Source organism: Magallana gigas, chromosome 10, assembly GCF_963853765.1.
Source record: "Magallana gigas chromosome 10, xbMagGiga1.1, whole genome shotgun sequence".
Lineage (NCBI taxonomy): Eukaryota > Metazoa > Mollusca > Bivalvia > Ostreida > Ostreidae > Magallana > Magallana gigas.
The window spans coordinates 28,917,622-28,935,597 of NC_088862.1; the positions used below are offsets into that span (position 1 = coordinate 28,917,622).

At 33.3% G+C, this 17,976-nt stretch overlaps 1 protein-coding gene across 1 annotated transcript in view; it reads left to right on the plus strand.

The window, feature by feature from the left end:
- Positions 1 to 2,398: 2,398 nt before the first annotated feature.
- LOC105320474 (ecdysone receptor) overlaps positions 2,399 to 17,976 on the plus strand; it is a 63,462-nt gene continuing 47,884 nt past the window's right edge. The window contains exons 1-2 of the mRNA XM_066073015.1: positions 2,399 to 2,595; positions 6,814 to 7,057. The gene's annotated coding sequence lies outside the window, so the exon portion shown is untranslated. The remainder of the gene's footprint in view (positions 2,596 to 6,813; positions 7,058 to 17,976) is intronic.

Consider the following 17,976-nt stretch of genomic DNA (forward strand, 5'->3'; position numbering starts at 1 on the left):
CTCACATGCCATATTTAATTATAGTAGCCATACAAACAACCCATTTATAAACTCTCTCTCTTCTTTTTGCTCTCTCTTCCTGTCTTTCTCTTTGTCTTTTTCTCTTTCTGTTCAGCCCTCTCTCTTTCTGTCTCTGTCCCTGTCTCTTTCTGTCTTTCCCTTTCTCTCTCTCTCTCTCTCTCTCTCTCTCTCTCTCTCTCTCTCTCTCTCTCTCTCTCTCCACCAGGTGTATTCCAACAGGTACTACTTAGAAAATAGCGATTCAAGGAAAAGATAAACATATTTGACGCTTTGTCAAAACAAACTTATCATCCTGACCCCCAAGTTTCAAGGTTGTTTTGAAACAATCCTCTTCTTTATTTAAAGTTTTGTTATGTCTGTGAAGGGGGGTTGATATATGGCTATTTTTTTTTGTCTTACTCCTTTTGAATTTTATTTGGTGATGTAGGTCCTATTCGGTTCAGTTGTTTTTGCATTTAATTTGAAGAAGACAATCTGCCTTGAACGGAACAAGAGAATGAATTATGATTTTATTTTTAATAGAGTTTTACATAGATTTCCTTTAAGATTATCTGTGAGATTATCCCTGAAACAAATTGCCGAACATAGTGAGATATTACTTTGTCTGCAGAATCACAACTTGCCAATATGCAAAACACATTTCCCAATATTCCATATTTTTTGTCAGATTAACAGAACCCTCGTATAAATGTCTTACTTCTCCCGACTGATTATCTCGCTGCTTTGTGAAATTTATGTTAATTATCCTCATTATGCAAAGTTCAATTCTCATCTTCAATTACTCAGAATTTTATATCACAGATGAAGAAGATCACATGTGTATTTATAGTTAAATATCATAAATATAAACCTAATTAAACATGTAAAATTGAACATTATTGTCATTCATTCAAACAGTGGAAGAGTGTTGATTAGGACCTGAGTAAGTTATATTAAAGGTCATGGCCATTTTTTGACCATGACCTTTTGACCTTGTTTATAAGTGATAGCGTTATCTGAGGTCATCAGCAGAGATGGCTATTCCTACAGTAATGAAATGACCTGCTCGATAAGACATCCTGTATTTCAAAATTCTACTGTATCCAACTTGTTTGTATGTTTTACACATTGCAGACTTGGATGTGTTTATAAGTGAACTGTTATTAATGACAGAGTTCCACTTCTGTTCAAAGCAGTTGTTGGACTTAACACACACACACACACTCTTTCTCTCTAGAATTAATTGTACTCATGTGATCGATGAACCCATTCAGCGAGTTAATTAAACATTACAGACCTTGAAACATGTACTCCAAAAAGATGTTTGTGATTTCAATGAGATGTAAAAGGAATGCTTCCCAGTTGTTTAATATCGTATTTATCATGCTTAATACCTCTTTATTTTATCCCTTTAAGTGACAATCTTTGGACACTTTTGGGGGAAAACACTTGAGCATCTGTACTAATGAAGTTCATTACATATATACGCACATAGAACCATTTTAACAAGAGCTTGGACTTTGGGTAGTTGTTTCAATATGACATATGACGTAGACCTGTCTATTTCATTGCTGGCCACTCGGTCATGGCTCTTTGAAATCAACAAGATGTGTCTGGCTTTTGAGCCAAGACTACGCAATCGGTGTATATTTCGCTTGAAACCAGCGTCATTGTAACTTGTTTTGACACAAAAATAGAAAATTATATATTATAACTGAAAGTCCAAGGCCTGTTAAATTGATTCTAAAAGAAAACAATGTTAAGACTTGCATACTTCAAAAAAAAAATTTTCTTAGATAAATATTGCATTCTCTATCTCTCTTTTTCTAAGCAGCAAGATCGTCATTAGGGGTTAATTAATTAGAAAAAAAAAGTGATCAAAGGAGGTTGGATGGTCAACAAATTAAGATTTGCTTTAAAGTTTTAGATATGATATATTTGGCCATAAATTATTTCTTTTTTTAAATTATTTTTTTTTGACAACATTTTTCTGAATGAGGATACAGCACTCTTAGGCATAAAGGATGTAAAATACTGTAAATTCTTTATATTATGCGAGTACTTAATTACGCGATCCTGCTGGTTTGTATCAAATCGTGATAATATAAAATTGTGAATGTTGAACTTTTCTCCATATTTCTTATAGTTTTCAACTCTCAGAAAACAATGGCGAGATTTTAAAATCTGTGAAGGATGCTTCTTGCGATTTTACGCGGATATTTATTCCTTGAGTTTAATTAGGAATTTACAGTATATAGCTTAAAAATTGGAAATGCCATCCAGCCCTTTGATTTGTTTTGACAGCTGACGAATACTTGTCCTTTTTTTGCCGTCCCAGGTGCTAAAATTACTATTTACCTGACTGTATATTTTTTTTATTTATCTGCAAGGTCCCGGCGGAAACGTGGAATGTAATGGCCATCGTAAAGGGAGAATAGGTATAGTGATGTCTGAGGTGAATCGGCGGCCAAGTTATCCAACAGCCCTAATAATCTTTGATGTTTTGACGGATAGTCCAAAGTGTCATCCATCAAAATAGAACCACTTATTGAGCTGGTACCCACCGCAAATCGGATCTCCATTTGCATTTGGGAGGTATATATCGCTATCGCGTCCAATTTATTGCAGTACCTGTACATGGTGCATGAATGTTTTGGCACATGTATTAAATCAATAAGTATTTATTAAACATTTATGCATTTGGACTGATTTGGTGCAAACTCATCTACAAACATTTAATTATGCACGAAAGGCAATAAAATCAGAGAGGATAGTTTAATGGTTGTATCACAAGCAAAGATGTGTTCTAAATCCATTATATAGCCACAATATATAGAAGTTAATGTAAAAGGTTGGTGGTATCTGAGGTAGGAAATTTTTTTCCCTAACACCCCCCCCCCCCCCCCTGTAAAAAAGAGGGAAGGAAATATTATACTTACCCAGCTAGATAGCAAGATATGAGCTTTGAGATATGATCATGTCTACAGGTTTAAAATTCACAGATAAATACTGTAAACGTACTACATTTGGCTGTGTATTCTATTTAGAGCTTTTGGTGGAATGCGGCGTCCGCTAAATCAAGTACATCGCTAAATGCCATGCACATATGTTTAAGAATAGTCACATTCAGGAATACGCTAATTCAAATCCACGCCAACTTGTTTACAAACTAGATTCCGCCAAATATTGTACACGTCACATATAATACATTTACAGTAAGTCATAGTTATATGTTTCATTGATACATACAGGCAGAAATTGCAGAATTTTTTTTATTGAAACTGAAGAATTGATTAATAGCAAGTTGACAATTTACATGAAAAATGACAACAGTCAATCAATATTCATAAGTACTCCCAATCTGATATTTAGCTCTTGACATAATTTTAAAAGATGATAAGGTTTTTGCTATGAAAATCACAAAAAGAATTGAGGGATGAGTTCAAACTGGAGTTAGAATTTTTCTAGAACAGCTGTACCAGAGCTATTGCCTCGAGAAAGATGTGGAATCAGATGCGAGCTTGGAGATAATCGGCTGAAGCCACAGTGTTCTCAAATGATACAACACACATCGGCCAATCAAATTCTGATTAATTATAGGCCATATCGGAAAAGCAAGAAATATGGATGACAAATTGCAATTCAAGTGAATTTTTTTCAATGACTGCATCAATTTTTTCCTGAAAAATATTGTTTTGTTTTGTTTTTAGCTCACCTGAGCTGAAAGCTCAAGTGAGCTATTCTGATCACATTTTGTCCGTCGTCCGTCTGTCCGTCTGTCTGTCCGTCCGTCCGTCCGTCCGTCCGTCTGTAAACTTTTTACATTTTGAACTTCTTCTCTAAAACCGCTTATCCAATTTCAACCAAATTTGGCACAAAGCATCCTTATGGGATGGCGAATATAAATTGCAGAAATAAAAGTCCGATCTGTATTCAAAGCGGAGAAAACCTTGAAACTGTAGAAAAAGGGGGGTGCATTTTTAAAAATCTTCTTCTCAAGAACTACCGAGGCAAATTCAACGTAGTTTAGCATAAATTATCCTTATGGGAAGGAAAATATAAATTGCAAAAATTAAGGTCTAATTCAGTTTCAAATCTGAGTTATTACGAAAATAATGATAAAGGAAAGGCGTGTTCAGCTTCGGTTCGGTTCGGCATCCGGTAAAATGGGTAGGCAAGACTTGGCCTGGTCAAAACAAAAGATTGGCAGTTATGAATCTGCCAATCTCATTAAAATTTCAGGATATTTGATGGACCAGTTATATTTGTATTCGCTGTAAATATTGCCGCAAAATAATGCGTATTTGGAATTGACGATTGCCGATCTGCCCCGGCTTTTATTTTGCCACGGCCCGGGTTTGCATACCCATTTTACCAAGACTCGTATTCCATACTTCTAAAACGAGGTTCTTTGTTTAAAGCAGCCATGACATTATACGAAAAAGGGTCGATCTGACTATGATGAATTTGCTTGTTATGCAACAGTTCGTGTATGAAGGGAAATTTTTGAAACATGCAAAATATATTGGTGCCGGTTTTGTGAAGTAAATTGAGGCTAAATATTTCAATGCGTTGACAGATTTCACACATGACGTTGGTGTTAGCTTGTTCTGATTTTCGTTTCGTTTTCATTATTTATGCTTTGTAATTTAACCTGGGAACTCTTGTATTTCGTGATTTTTACGTATCAATTCAAACAGAGACTTCGGTAAATCAAACAGTTAACTGTTTACCTGCGCAAATTAAGCAAAATCTGATGTATCAAAAAAGTACTGAAATACAATTCATTCTATCGGTAATTCGGCTTTATCTTTAGCGTAATGGTAGATTAATGCAATAGGTTTTGTTGAGATCGATGCTCGGCATTTTCTCGAGTTTATTCAGTTTAAATAGAGTTTGATATCGCTGAAGGAAATATGTAGGTATATATACATGTATATATATGATTCATTTCGAAAAAATAAATTGTGTTCTTTATTTGTTATAGTGCATGCATGTTTCTTGTGTTTAATTGTTTACAATTTCTATTTACGAACCATATTTGAGTGTTAAGCTTCGAATTATAAGCAAGATACAGAGATTTGCTTACAATTCTATGTTTGTACACAGATCTTAAAAACTAAAGATTGAAAAGGTAAAAAATTTGTCAATATTTATTAATATATCAATATTTATTAAGAAGTCTGTTCTGCCAGAAACCAATTTTAACAACTTATTGTATTGTAAACTTAACCTTTTTTCGTCATTATTACTCCTACTGTACATGTGATCCTTGACTGTGTTTGTGTACATTTGTATAAACTGATTTTGAACCTTACATACCAATGAACTGGTCTTGAGTGAATAAAAGAATTGAAAATCTTAGGCCATTCTTTTTTTCCATTTTAAATGCTGAATAGGAAATACCAAGTTAAAAATCTTAAGCTGAATGTAATAAAGTCATATCAACAAAATATGACTGAAACCTAGGGAAACTGTGAGCTCTGTATCTTGCTTATAATTCTACGATTGACGCTGAAATTTTGGTTGAACATTAGAAATTCTATATGAATTAGAGTATGTTAAATACTTGTACAAACAAAATAAAAGAATGATATTCTGTATATACCTACTCTCTGGGGTCCCCTCATTAAACAATAAATAATGTGAAATCTACATCAATTTTGATAGTTTTTCAGACACGGGTAAATAAAAACGACTTCTTTAAAACAGTTTCCATAGTTCTGACACATTTCTGTTATGGGGATAAAATAATTATCGCTATTCCTAAGAAAATATCACAGCGGAAAATTATCCTGGTTTGTACGCGAGGTAAATAACAGTCATTTAATTATAATGGAGAAGACAAATTAAATTTTTGAATGTTTTAATTTGAGGAATTGAGCACATTGAGGTACAATTTTCTTCTTCACATCTGTACATGTAGGATTTTTAAAATAAAATACAATAACTATTATATATTTTTTTTAAATACAATAACAAGTAAGTAGTTGATGAAACAAATGTACCTATATGCTCTCATATATTTTGATCGCTTTACAAAGTGGGGGGGGGGGGGGGGGTGGGGGGGGGGGGGGGAGGGGCAGAACGAAAATATAGGGAATTGGAAGTTTTATACAACTTAACAGTGTACCCCTACCAAATGTTTAGTTTTATATCTTGCGTAGGATTTTCTTATTCTGGTAAAAAATAGTATTTCATAAAGGTACAATGTCAAATATTACGTGTATGCAAAAATAAGTGTAAAATTCGAATACTTGACAATATTTATTTTTTGTTATTCTACCGAGGGACCATATGGCACAATATCTTTTGAACGCCAATTGTTGCTCAGGTGAGCGATGTGGCCCCATGGGCCTCTTGTTCTTTTTAATTTTTACAATTTTTGAGAACATTTTGATCAATACACATTAAGCTGGAAAAAAAATTGTATTTCACATGTACCTGTACAATCACTATTTTCCAAAAAAAGAATGACAAAATCTTTTATCTGTATACATCAGTGTATTAGAAATCTCTTGCATGTATTATCTCAATTTATCAAAGAAATAGTAGATTATACATGTAAGTAATACACAAAATGTACTTGAAATTGCTGTCAACTAGATTTATGTCTGTTTTTTCCATTGACATTTTAAAAAAGATTAAAGACAGTCACACACAGAGAGAGTGAGAGGCTGGAGACCTAATCAATAATAAAACTGGCACAAATTCTGGGCTGAGAACATTTTTTCTTTTGTATTTTTTTTTAAGCGTCTAAATCATTTTTGTGGACAAGCTGATCTATTGATATGACCCTGGTCTCTGTTTCAGCATGACCTTGAGTTGACCCAGGAATGACCTCGATATGACCTGAGGAAAAAGCCAATTTCAGCACCGATGGTTGCACGGAGGATGCTAGGATGTCCTTTGGCCAATCCGATTTATTGATCTAAAGCACCATCAGTTTATACATTTCTTCTTTGGTCAGGCGGTCAAATGCATACTGCTGGAGAAATGAGAAAAGCCTGTGCGGACAATGGATAGTAAATTAAAGTATATGATTGAAGATAAAGAGGTAAGTGTGTATGAAATAGTGGTCTGGACATGACCGCTGATGGCTTAGTGCCGTATAGGGGTCAGTTAGGTTCAAAGGCAATAAGGGTTCTATTGCTGTGGGGGGATATTAATTCCAAATGTCATTCATGAAAAGACGCGATTTGAGGGTGAACATTTATGTCTCCAGAATAGATGTTTTATTTTCTCTTCATGGCGATAAAATCAATTTTATGTGTTTATTTGTTTGAAAAATAAGAAAAGTTTTGAATATGGCGTCTTTGTCTGTCTGTCTATATATAGGGATATTATAGTTATTATCAGAAAGTATTGTCTGAAATCAATGTTAAAAAGCAAGGAAATAACCATGCATTTAAATATTGTGATTTGTAAATTTCTAGGTTTAAGATACATATATGTTTACTTCCTTTAATCTACTGAAGAGTCCGGTAGGGTGAAAGTGCTATAGGTAAAAGTTGTTTGAGCATTGGACTTACTTTTTATGTCATAATGATTATTTTAGTGTAATCCATGATTTTGCTTAAGTTGCTGAAGATTTGGACCAATTTATAAACTGGTTAGAACTGGATCATGTAGATTTCAGTCCTGCCAGTTTCTATTCTGTGGAGCTATGAACTACTATTCATTTCCATGGGAAGTAGAGGAATACTAAATGGATGTAAATATATATTATCATTGTGTACAAAAAAATTGTAAAGACTTTTGCAACAATGATTTGAGCTAAAGCTGAAGACTTTTTTAAGCTGCTTCAGGTCCGATTTTTGTTCCAACTAAGACTATCAGTGGAAAAAACTGAAACATTTATTTTCAAATTCATGCAGTTATTAAGTAAGTTCTAATTTAGAAAGTGATACATTGTCCAAGTAGATGAACTTTGACCTTTTTGATTTGAAATGGTGGTCAATCAGCAACTATTGTGAAAATTACAATTTTTCATGAACAAAAAAAAAAAATCACCACTGTCACATAAGTCGTGGTATTCGCATGATAGGTCAATCTTCAAAGTTCATGGGCAAGGCTCTTAGTGCGCTTTATCAGCTGAAATAAATAAAAGAGAAATACCTTAATTCTATCCACAATTGTAGAAACAAGTTATCCCAATCAAAGTAGATTTTGATAAAACTTAAAATCTGGAAATTTGGAAAAAATGTCCATTTTTACATGTTCTTCCTAAAGTCTCAAATAGGTACCCTTTGATGTTCATATGCTGTGATATTTTTCGCCCATGAACATGTACTTCTGTTCATTTTAATAAATGACACATTTTATAAGGAAGCTTATGTGGTATAGTCAAGACATAGACCATTTAAAAAATGAGATTGAATTTGAAAGCAAGTATTTTTAAATATTTGAATCATATATCTCTGTGCTAAATATGTTGAATAGTCATTACAATTTTTTGACTATATAAAAAATAAGATCGAATTTAAAAGCAAAAATTTTTATATATTTTCTTTTTGGAGTAGGTACTATTTTACATCATGATTTTTTATTAAGAAATATTCAATATATCCTAGCTTTAAAATTTGAATACTTTCTTATATATCGATTTCTATATATCTTTTTCTCAAGGAGATTTTTATAGTCTAAAAATATACTATAGCTTTTAATCCATGAATTCTCCCAACTGCTGTATAGTTTTTAGTACATAAAAAAACGTACATGAAAATACGAGCACTAGATACAGATACTGCTTACCTAATAAAACGCAAAGGATGTGAAAAGTTTTTTTTATGATTAATCAAAATGGAATACGACTGAGGACGACTTTAGGGAGTTGTTTGACGAGACTAATTCACTTGTAGGTTAATGCCAAATCTATTGCTTTTTACGGATTTCAAATGCATTAAAGAGAGGTTTGAGATTCTAGAAAAACCTGAAGTAGTCCCTCGATAGTTAAGTTATGGCTGCTGACATTGAAGATTTGTGACTGTCTGCAATTGCGGCCAGTTCTTAGGTTGTAGGAAGTACTCTTAAGTTTCAGACTTTCATATATTTTTAAATTTATATATTTTATCATTTTAATGTCCCTTTTTTGATTAAGATTTGATTAAGTCCATGCAAGTACAGATCTGGAATTTTTTTTTATATTGTGGATTATTTTTTTTGGTGGAAATGAGTAAGTCTTGCTTTAACCCTTTAATTCTGTTATCATCTAAATATCCTTTGATTTTGAATCTATTTTAAACTTATTCTGGCATTTCTGGCATTAATGCACAAGTATTTTCAACCAGTTGAAACTACCGTATACATTTTATATTGGAGTTGTAACTTCTATGCTCTAAAAACAATGGGGGGGGGGGGGGAGCTATTTAATGTGGTATGGGACATCTGTCAATATCAATGTGGATTTAAGTACATTATAATTGAAATAATCTCACCAGTTTAAAATTTTCAAATTTTACAATATTTAACCAAAAATTGTGTTTAAAAAATTTTGGAAAATGTAAAAAAAAAATTAAAATCCCCCGTGGGATTCGAACTCATGATTTACATAGGAAACCCTCTACCCACTGTGCTACTCTGTTAGAAACATGGACCTCTACCCACTGTGCTACTCTGTTAGGTGACACTTTGGGAAAGAAACATGGACGTGTCCCATACCATCTTAATGAATTATTCAGAGTTTTTTCTACACTGGGACATCTGTATGGTATTTCATATAGCTTCATATGTTATCATATTACATTTGGCTATGTATCCTTTTAAGCCTTTTTGGAGGAAAGCTACTTTTGTTTGATCTAGTACGTACATCATTAAAATGCCAGTTATATATGTACATATAGGAATAATTGCATCCAGAAATTCATTAATTCAAATTTAATCCATGAACAATTGTTGAAAAATCTATTTCTGCCAAATATTGTACATGCCAAATATATTATGTTTACAGATTATGTCATGTGTAAGTGCCCTGTTTTGGAATTTAATCTGCGAATTTCAACTTTTGCCTTTCCTTTCATTTAAAAAACTGTCAATAATGAAGATTTCAGTGGATTCATTACGAAATACTTCTCTGAGGGAACATTTTTGCCCAAGCTTTTTTAATTTTTCCATCCATTCTTGATCCACATTGAGACAAAATGGCAACGTACTTAACACTGGACTCAGGTTAGAATGTCAATCAGCAACTGACTTAAAACACAATTAAGTGAGAATAACAAAAATTGAGTTAAAAAAAATAGTTAAGTGCAATGTATGACAGTAATTCATATCTATTTGTAGATTTAATTTGACACGTTCTACGAGTTCAGTTATTTTTCTCTCAACAAGTACACATTTATATACTGGCAGTTGCCTGTATATACCTACTTGTTGCTAAGGGGATTGATTTTTTGTGACTGATCTGAGTTAGATTAAGAACTTTTGAACTATAGCCTGTGCCCATGTACATTAGTCTCTGTGTGTACATTAGTCTCTGTGTGTACATTAGTCTCTGTGTGTACATTAGTCTGTGTGTACATTATTCTGTGTGTACATTATTCTGTGTGTACATTAGTCGCTGTGTACACTAGTCTGTGTGTACATTAGTCTCTGTGTACATTAGTCTGTGTGTACATAAGTCTGTGTGTACACTAGTCTCTGTGTACATTTAAGTCTCTGTGTACATTAGTCTGTGTGTAAATTAGTCTGTGTGTACATTTAAGTCTCTGTGTATAGTCTGTGTGTACATTAGTCTCTGTTTACATTAGTCTGTGTGTACACTAGTCTGTGTGTACATAAGTCTCTGTGTGTACATTAGTCTGTGTGTACATTAGTCACACATTAGTCTATGTATATTAGTCTCTGTGTGTACATTAGTCTGTGTGTACATTAGTATGTGTGTACATTAGTCACACAATAGTCTATGTATATTAGTCTCTGTGTGTACATTAGTATGTGTGTACATTAGTATGTGTGTACATTAGTCTCTGTGTACATTTAAGTCGCTGTGTACACTAGTCTCTGTGTACATTAGTCTCTGTGTACATTTAAGTCTCTGTGTACATTAGTCTGTGTGTAAATTAGTCTGTGTGTACATTTAAGTCTCTGTGTATAGTCTGTGTGTACATTAGTCTCTGTTTACATTAGTCTGTGTACATTAGTCTGTGTGTACACTAATCTGTGTGTACATAAGTCTCTGTGTGTACATTAGTCTGTGTGTACATTAGTCACACATTAGTTTATGTATATTAGTCTTATGTGTACATTAGTCTGTGTGTACATTAGTATGTGTGTACATTAGTCACACAATAGTCTATGTATATTAGTCTCTGTGTGTACATTAGTCTGTGTGTACATTAGTCTCTGTGTGTACATTAGTCTCTGTGTGTACATTAGTCTGTGTGTACATTAGTCTGTGTGTAAATTAGTCTCTGTGTGTACATTAGTCTGTGTGTAAATTAGTCTCTGTGTACCTTAATGGTTAAATTTTGAAATCTACAAATCATGGAGATGCACTAATGGTTGATTAGGAATGACCTGCCAATACAAATCATCAAATCTTCTAGAGCATGAACAAATCTGGGCATGAAATGGTCGGAGGTTTTGGTATAACAGCAACTCTAACAGTGATTACTATTGCTTCAAAATATTAAAATGGTTAAAGATATTACATGTATATCCCTCCTGCCTACAAGTCCCCCCCTCCAAAAAATAAAAAAAATGAAAAAAAAATGCCACTAATCTACAAGTACTCAGGAACAGATCAACATGCACATATGATATTGGAGTCGGGAATGGTAAATACCCCACCCCCTTATAGTTGCTGGACCTCAACTGTGTAGGTCCAGTGATCCTCTACCTTTGAATTAAAATTGGTATAAGGAGTGGAAAATATGAGTGTATTTTGCTGGTAGGTGATGTCATGCTTTAGTCATTTGGTCTTGACATATCAGACATGTTTGTCAGTTTGATATCCAATTAAGGCAGCAAAGGGTGTAACGATCCAACAGAAAAATTGAATTTTTTCATTTTTATGAAAGCCGGATATTTTCGACCTAAGAAATACGTAATGAATATATTAGGGATGTTGCAAATTGAAGAATAATTTACCTCTAGGGGAATCACATTGTATGTCTTTTAAGTATATTTTACAGAGGAGGAGGAAAAATATCTGAAGTAGGGAGTCATTTTGAAAAGATTGAGGCCTTGCTGAGACTTTGTGTGTGCTGCGATAGATCCGGCATTTACTGGAATGTCGTAGTTGGCTTAGCGGGGACTCGAAAGTGAAAAGTAAATAGGATTAATGGGTAGCAAACAGCCCGTGATGATACATTGTGTGTTGAAGTATGAAGCAGAAAGTGGCCACTGTATCGTAGTATAATGAAGGGATTAAAATAAGACTAATCCAGTGGTGTGGGTCGTTAACCGTCGGTAGTGCCGGGATTGGTGTATTTTTTTTCCTTCTTCGCCTTTTCTTGTGGGTGTCTTTTTTTTGAGTTCTTATACAAACACCACAGGTTATTATAATGCAAGTCACATGTATATATGTGAATGTACATGTCAGAAAAACTGACAGGTCGTTCGCCTTTATTAGTCAGAGTGTGTTTATCACATTCTGGGGTTGAACAGCTGCCCAAGAGTGTCAAGCGGGAAAGAGAATCAAAATGTGGCTCTTTGATGCAATCATAAGAATTTTGTGCTCGAGAATTTCAATCGTGTTTTGAGAGTGTTAAATGTAATTTAGAATCAGTTATGTTGGAAAGCAGCTTTATTAATCACTAAATGGTTTGATTTTTATGTTTACACATTAAGGCAGATGTACTGTGAATACAGATTAACCACAGCATGGATGGGTGTGGCCATTTTTAGGCTATATTTTACCTTCTTTTAACAAAAAGCTGGAAAACACATGTACAGAAAATGCTAGAAAAATTGGTAAATCCAATATATTTGTATTTTATATCTACTAAGTGATAGTAAAAGGCTAATGATATCGGGTTTAAAAGGTTATGCTAGTCCGATGGGCAATTTGTAGACCATCCTGCCTCCCATCATTTACACATCACTTGAAAATGCAAACTTTGATTGCATGCAATGAAGATGCATTTTGATTGCAAAGCATTTAAAAAAGTTTGATGCAGTGACCGACGCATTTGAACCACTGATGGGAAGTAGAATATATATGTATGTATATACATAAGTCCAGGGCTGCAGTTTACTAAAAGAAATGGATAGGACCAATAAATTATGACCAGATTTATAAATGCTTGTTTCATAAATTGGCAAATATGGTGTAACTATCAAGACAACAGTTAAATTTACCTATAAGAATGAATACAATTTGATATAAACTGTTAAGGTGGAATAACACACCCGGAAAAAGCCACTCAAATTAACAGGAAATTTTTTGATTATGAAAGATATAATGATAAATAAACTGTACAAATGTCAAATAAGCAAACAATTTGCAGTTTGGGGATAAAAAATGAATATCTAAAATAATTATTCCAGTAAGTAACAACAAAAACCCCTGCTGGATTCGAACTCGGGATGTACGGATCACAAGTCTGATGCTTTATCCACTTGGCTATGAAGTAATTAAGTTACATGTTGCAGTCTATAAAATCCTTTTAATAAAACCAAATGTCGTTTCGATGAGCGGTCAGCCATTTTGTGATGATGTGTTATTCCACCTTAATGTATTAATTTTACTCACCAATGTTCATTTTGTGAGACTGTTCAGAAAAGTTTTACAATTTTGATTAAGGTAACAAATTTTGTAAAACGCACCCAAGAAATGGAAAATTATGATTTTGTTCAGAATTTTGTGCATAAAAGCCAATTTCTTATAAGTCTGAAAATCATAATTTTGAGCTATTGTGTAAAACCTGTCGTTATGGTTTCCAGAAAAATCATTGTCTTTTAAGGTGCACTAGGTTAAAGACATTTTCTGGCCTCCTCAAAATTAGTGTTATAAGATGACACATCAGATGTTTAATTGGTATTGGTGCTCATGCCACTCAAGAGAAGAGGGAGTCGAATCAAACTGTCATCCAATGCCATGTATGCATCCAGGGTATATACTTTTGGAAGGTTGTGGTGTAAATGTAAACTATACATGGCTTGTTCATCACCGCGGGCCTGTTTAAGGTTATCTTGTTAATTTTTCATTGGATGCAAGCTTTGGGAGTTAGGAAACTATATGTTGCTTAGAATTCCCATGTGAGCAGTGACAATATTTTACATATATTTATATATATATACACATAAATAGAGAAAAAATCTACTTCTCAAATTTATTCGTCCAGAAAAGCTGTAACCTGTGTGGAAGCATCTGCAGGTAGTATAGATTCAAGTTTGTTCAAACTTGACCAGGGGTAGGGTTAAGCAACAGTGGGGGAAGGGGGGGAATTTTTACATAGGAATATACATCAACAAAAAAAATCTTTAGAAAAGCCGAAACTTGTGTGGGCGAGTTGTGTTTGTTTGTCTCATTGCTCTACAGTAGCGTGAGTATTGAAAATCATTTGGTGTAAATAATTTTTCATAATTGTAAAGACTCAAATCTCTTAATGTATGTAAAACGATGAAAATTGATTTATACTAGTTGGTATTGGCTTTTAAATGAATAAGCAACGGGGGCCAGGCTATGAGTTATAGCTCAGAGAAAGAAAGCGGATTGAATTTTATTCAGCCGGGTTCTCTGTCACATTGTTTTTCAACACAACAAAAATCATTGAAATAAGAAAGAGGTTGAAATGATGTTTGAGGCTAAGTAAAAGTCTGTTTGATTATTACGATAAATAAATAATTTTGGTGAGTGATTAATTCTTCAGTACAATGAAACACTGTTAGGGCCAACATGCTTTAAAAGAATTCCTGTTTATCGCATTGTTAAATTCATTCACTGAAATTCTACCGGGCATTGTAAAATAATTGGATATCACAAATTACGTTTATATTCCTCGGCATATCTGTGATAGCATCCGATTCGATGTTTTTTGTATGATATTAACAAGGGAGGAAGGGGATCAAGGTTAATACCAAGGACTTTTATATGATATAAGAACCTAAAATGGCTCTGAAAATGAAAGCAATAAATAAAATGTTATCTTGTTAAAATGTATGATTATTGTAATTCTATCTTTTGATGCTTTCAGTACTTTGATTGTTAGGAAGATATACTCTGCTCACACTTACCATCTAATCGATGATAAAAGATTTTTCACTTGATCTTAAGCATTATAAACTGCATCAAAAGTCTAAATTTCATGCTTTTGGTCATACCAAACAGTGAGTAGTTTTACAATGTGTTCTTTTGTGAGTAGTTTTGTCAGAAGCGGTGGTTTCTTTATGCATGTTGTATCTATCTTAAGGATCCTGATTCCTAATTCAACGCAAGGAATTAATATCCGCATAAAATTGCAAGAATCACCCTCCATGGATTTTAAAATCTCGCCATTTTTTTTCCTTATTTAGTTAAAATTAAGAACAACAAGAAAAAGAGAAAAAAAATTCCACATTCGCGATTTTATATTTCTGCCATTTGATACAAACCAGAGGGATCGCAGAATTAAGTACTCACGTAATATAAGGAATTTACAGAAGGAATCAAACTGTTTTGGTTGCTATTGAAGAATCGGGCAACTTGTTGTTATATTGTCAGAGACTGTATAGTTACATGTAGATTTCTATTATCTTAAAGCAATGTGAGCTGCAATTTTTATGTTGCATTTTTCTTTTAGGAAAAAGTTATTTTCTTCTAAAATTACTAACAAAAAAACATGGCTTTTAAATTTCTATAAGCTATATTTTTGTGGGAAAAGCTGTTTAGAAGCCTTAATTGAAGCAAAATTGAATTATTGTCATCCTGTACAAAAATTGATTTGCTATATATATTCCATATAAGATTTTCAAACTTTATTTACCATTAATTAAAAGTTTAAGTTACATGCAGACTTGTCATACTATCATGCAGAAAAATACAAAATTTTAAAGAAATACAGCTCATATTGCTGTGAGGCCAACTTGATGTAATATTGTCAGATACCATATAGTTCTATTTCCATTATCTTGAGGCGTGGCAGCTACCCTGGCATATGATTTTCTTTTCTTTATAAAGTGATTGCCAACTGAATATCAATTGCATCTAAATGAGTTGGTATGATATTGCTAAGTCATAAAGAATATGTTTTTTAATAAAGAAAAAACCTAAACGTTGTATAGCTGAAAATTTTGTATTTTTCTCTTATTTAGACTATATTTTTATTCAGAGATTTTTTTCCTACAAGAAATAAAATAGTCTTAAAATGAAAATGACAGACGAGCCCTAATTATGTATTTTTGTATAGGTCTCTCTTCTGTATATCATTTGTTGTCCTCCTAAAGGTGTTGTTTGTTTCTGAAGGTTTTTTCAAACCTCACTGTAGACAAAATTAATGACATCAATGTTAAGAAGCAGTCATAATAAAAGATAAGGTAAGGGGGAGAAAATTGTAGACATTAAACTAATCTGGAACAAAGGGAGTTAACTCTGTAAATCAGGAAATCATGCTCCACATCATTTGTCCATTTGAAGATAATGAACTGATGTGAAGGAGAGAAATCCGATCGGGAAATGGGCGCCTATTAAGTCGTCAATATTGATGACCTGCCCTCATCTCTATAGCCACAGCAAGGAGAAACAAGAAACATTTTAACGACTATTGGGAGATGATATATACTTGTGTGTGAGGCCTGCAGTCTTTGACTTAACAATCACCCTTATCTCGTTTTAGTTTTTTTTATGTTGTCCCCTCCTCACTTTACAAGGCTTTTATTTTCTTTTTTTATTTCTTTTTCCAATCTTACTTGCAATTTTTTGTTGTTGTATTTGTTCGATTTATAAAGATGTATATACCCATATCAGTACTGGTAATCTTAATTGTTGCCATGTTAATTTCTTACTGCCTTCTAATTGCCTTCAGGGAGGCCTATATAGATTTTTGTGCCCATGACACGTGATCTGTAATGCATTTAATTTGAAGGATGTTGAGAAGTCGCTCAGTAGTTTTACAGATTAAAGAAAGAGATTAATAAGAACAGTAGAATTATTGAAATAAGAACTTTGATGATTCAGTTTGATCGATTGTTTAGCTGGAATGTCATTTTTGTGTAAAGCCTAGTGTATTTAGAGTTTGCTTGAGAAGTTCTGAAATTTACTAATTTAATACTTATTCTATTACTTGAACTGTATAGAGTGGTTATTTATGCACAGAAGAAATTCACCCTACTTACGCGGTAAGCTTAAAACCGCATACAGTAAAATACCCTCGCGACTATGGTAAAAAAATCAAAACTTAAGATTGGTGAATCCTGGGTCTGAGTATTTAATACATATATAGACGTATTGTTTGACCATAGAAAATGGGTACCTAACTAATAGCATTTAAAATAACCACTTTTACAGTATTAACCTACTCCTTCACTTTTTTTATTAATAAGAATATGAAAAGGAAAAAGAATAATGGTTGAAGCAGTTATAAATAGCAAAAAATATTGGATCTAGGAGAGAATTTGTTTTAAGTTTCAAAATGATCATTTCAACCCAATGATTTTATTATTCAATACTGATTTACAGAACTTTTGTGTAGATATTACTTTCAATGGAATCGTAATTCACAGTTGGCGATGAGTTATAATAGCCCACAGTCATTCAACCCATATTGAAGGGAAATAGCCAGCAACAGAGCTTAATATAAATGCCACCGTCATAAGAATGAAAAAAAAAATAGGAAAGGGAAGTTTAAAGCCCCACTGACCATGCTGTGTAAATGACAGCATTGTATGTATACGCAGATTAAATCCGTCTGTTTGTGAAAACAGGCCGTGAGTGTCCGTAGAGGGAGAGTAATGACCGAGCAGAAGTGGACAGGAGTCCAAAGTCAGATCATGTAACGCTACAGTGAGTGGGGGCTGTACTTTAGTTAATCAGAGATAGATATATGTAGAGAGAGA